Here is a 3,676-nt window from a genome sequence, read left to right on the forward strand (position 1 = left end):
AGATAGATAGATAGATAGATAGATAGATAGATAGATAGATAGATAGATAGATAGATAGATAGATAGATAGATAGATAGATATAAAGTCAGTTATTTAGTTAGTTAGTTTCATTAAAGATATATCCTGTTGGAAAATAAAATTTTACTTAATTTTCCTTTGTTAAATTTTCTTCGAGAACATTCTTTTTCCAATCGTCCCCTTTTCCTAATTTTCGTCTAAACAAATAACAAAAACAACAATAACAACCATAACCGTAATAAAAGGCGTCAGTAATAAAATTCAAATTAGCTAAAAAGCGCGTGTGTCACTTGTTTCTATTCCTACGTTGTATTCCTTGTTTGCAAAATTGTTTCTTTTACTTTCTATAATACATTAACAATATAAATATGTACATATTTTTTCCACACTTTCAGAAATTCAAAATCCTAGCAGATTATGTTGTACACCGCCCCAAAATCGTTTGATGCCTTGGAATCATCATACGGCCGCCGCTGCTGCAGCGGCAGCAGCAGCTTCGGCAGCTATGTCACAGGCCAACGATACATCATCAAATGGCAGCAATAGTAATCACAATAACAACAACAACAATACCAGCAACATCAATAATAATAACAGCAGCAGCAACAACAACAACAACCACAGCAATGAACCAACCTGCCTTACAGTGCCTCGTCAAAAGAATCAAAATCTTGGTCTCATCTGTGTCGTGTGTGGCGACACCAGTTCGGGGAAACATTATGGCATATTGGCCTGTAATGGTTGTTCTGGATTTTTTAAGCGCAGTGTTCGTCGCAAACTTATTTACAGGTTAGTTGGTAGACACGGACAGACAAACACAAAAAGAGCTTCATTTACATTTCTTTTTTTTGCGTATGCGGAAACATAAAATTTATTTCATTTTGAAAACACTTAGGAAAATTAAATTTAAGGATTTAATTGAAAAATCACTTTTTTGCTTTCTTCTTTGCTACGAAATCAGAAATAATGTGTTAAATATGCAGACGGGATTTTTGAAAGGATTTTATTTTAAGTTTCAGGATTAGGAATTAAAAACGTATGAATCATCATGTGCAAGTAGAGACACGAGACTATTAGAGAGACATATAAGTAACTTTTTGGGTTTTAATTTTGGGTGCTTATTTAAATGTTTTTCTTGTTGTAAGTTTATTATTTGAAAATTAAATTTATAGCAAAGTTTGAGAAAAAAAAACTTCTTACCAGTTCTTGCTTAAAGATGGCAACATTCTAAGTAGTATTTCGAATGTTAATACCAGAAATTGATGTATACTTTGATAATTTTATGGAAAGTTCCAAGTTTTTTGTTTAGTATGAGTCAAAGAATTAAATCCGACTTTGTTTTTCTTTATTATATGTTTTTATTGATTTCACGTTAACGTCTATAACGATATTTTTGTAAGTTATGGATCCATTAATAGAACTATAAATATATCATTAGTCAGAAAAAGAACTACTTTCATCTTTAAATGACTGATTATGTTAAAAGGAGGAAGGCACATAGTATCGTCCAAAGTTCAAGATATTTGCATACAATTTCGACGACACGTCAGATGTTTTTATATAGGCTTCTAATGTGTTAATTAGCTTCTATTTAGAATTAGTTCCTCAAACATTCCGACAAATTCTGTTTCTAAAATTTCTGTAAAAATCTCTTTGTAGTATACGATGTTTATTAAGTCTTCTATAAACTTCTTTAAAATTATGATTTAGTTTTTGGTTGATCGGTTGATATTCTTTTAGAATTATATAGTCGAGTTAACACTTTGAGAGGAGAAAAGAATATGACTTCTAATTGTCACCTGAATAAACGTGGAAGATTGTTTAGCAGGAGGCCCACACTTTGCGTTCTATGCTTTCTCGCATTCTATGCGTCTGTCTAAAAAAAGTAGAATCAATCTGTTTATATGCAGAAAGTTACACGCACAAAAGCGTAGAATGTCTGACGCGTAGAATGTTTAAAGCAGATCTACTTTCTGCAGAAAAAAAACGCACGAACATGTCAGCTGATTTTGACATTTTATATTCCTTTATTAGTGCGTAATTTTCAATTTTAATAAATTAATATGAGTTTAATTATGAAAAAATAAATAAATGCTGTGGAAAAACGCGAAGTTTTTTAAAAATAAAACAAAAAATGTACGCTTAAAAAGCGTCGCATTTAACTTGAAGCGTAAAATGCGAAGTAGGTATGAAAAGCACGTAATGCTTTGACGCGAAGACGCGTAGTGTGGACCTCCGGCTTTTAAGTAAATCTATTTTCTACTTTTATAAACGTCACAAGCGGCGCACGAATATGTCAGCTGATTTTATATTCTTTTTAATGCGTATTTATCAATTGGAATAAAATAAAATGAGTTTAATGATGAAAAAATAAATAACAACTTAGAAAAACGCGAAATTTTTTAATGCTTTAAAGCGAAGACCCGTAGTGTGGACCAAAATTATCAGCGGCGCAACCTTTTTCGATCGGCGACGGCGGCTTATTATAGGCTCAATTTAACTTTTTCTTAAGAAGTTGACCTATATATTGAAAATGATATGTATAATAGTCTGTTATATATAAACATGTCTGTATATAAGTTTTTTTCTGCTAAAAATGGTAATTATTGTAGCAGTTTTCACTATTTTAATATTAGCACAATATTGTTTGGCAACTATTTTCAATTTGCCATTAAAATTTAAATTAATGTCAACTCCGTTCAAATTATTTATTTTCTGAAATACATGTGCGATTCTTCTTCGGCTTAGCTTTTTAGCCCAAAGAAGTCGGCGGCTTGCAAAATATTACCGGCGGCCAGCAGCGCTGATTTAAGGCTTCTTGGCTTATATCTCTGGTGTGGACCTCCGGCTTTTGCTTTCTTGACTATTAGCAAGATCTCGAATTATTACGAATACACTTTCCAATATAGTGAACTAACGGCCACTCAGAGAGATGAAAATATAATGTTTTCTAACTGTTGCTTGTTACAAAGAATTGCCTCTATTTGATGATCTAGGAACTCTTCAATAAAATCTGCTTATACTATAAACTTTATAGTCAATAAATCACTTTATTATTTCAAAATAAATTTTTCTATTAAATTCTAAAAAAAATCTAAAAAAAATTCAAAATACATAATTAACCTTAGATATCACGAGAGTCTTGAACGATATCAGTCTAATGGTTAAATAAAAATTCCAGGTTAATATCGATTGTGCTAACTGTATAATTTGTTAGAAATCATTTAGGATGGATTTTTATACCCTACACCACTATAGTGGGGAGGGTATTATAAGTTTGTGCTGATTTTGTAACATACAAAAATATTGGTCCAATACCCACCTTAAAGTATACCGATCGATTCAGAATCATTTTTTGAGTCGATTAAGACATGTCCATCCGTCCGTCCGTCCGTCTGTCCGGCTGGCTGGCTGGCTGTCCATGTAAACCTTGTGCGCAAGGTACAGGCCGCAATTTTCAAGATAATTTGATGAAATTTGGACCAAGCATGTTTTTTGGCACAAGGACGAAATTGAAAATGGTTGAAATCGGTCCATTATTTCACCTATCCCCCATACAACCGTACCTCCCGATTTGAACTTTTTATGCTATAATTACGCCAAATATTCTGTTATCTTTCTAAAAATTGGCACAAATAAGTTTTATATAAGTATAAA

This window comes from Lucilia cuprina, chromosome 6 (assembly GCF_022045245.1).
Source record: "Lucilia cuprina isolate Lc7/37 chromosome 6, ASM2204524v1, whole genome shotgun sequence".
NCBI classification, from domain to species: Eukaryota; Metazoa; Arthropoda; class Insecta; order Diptera; family Calliphoridae; genus Lucilia; species Lucilia cuprina.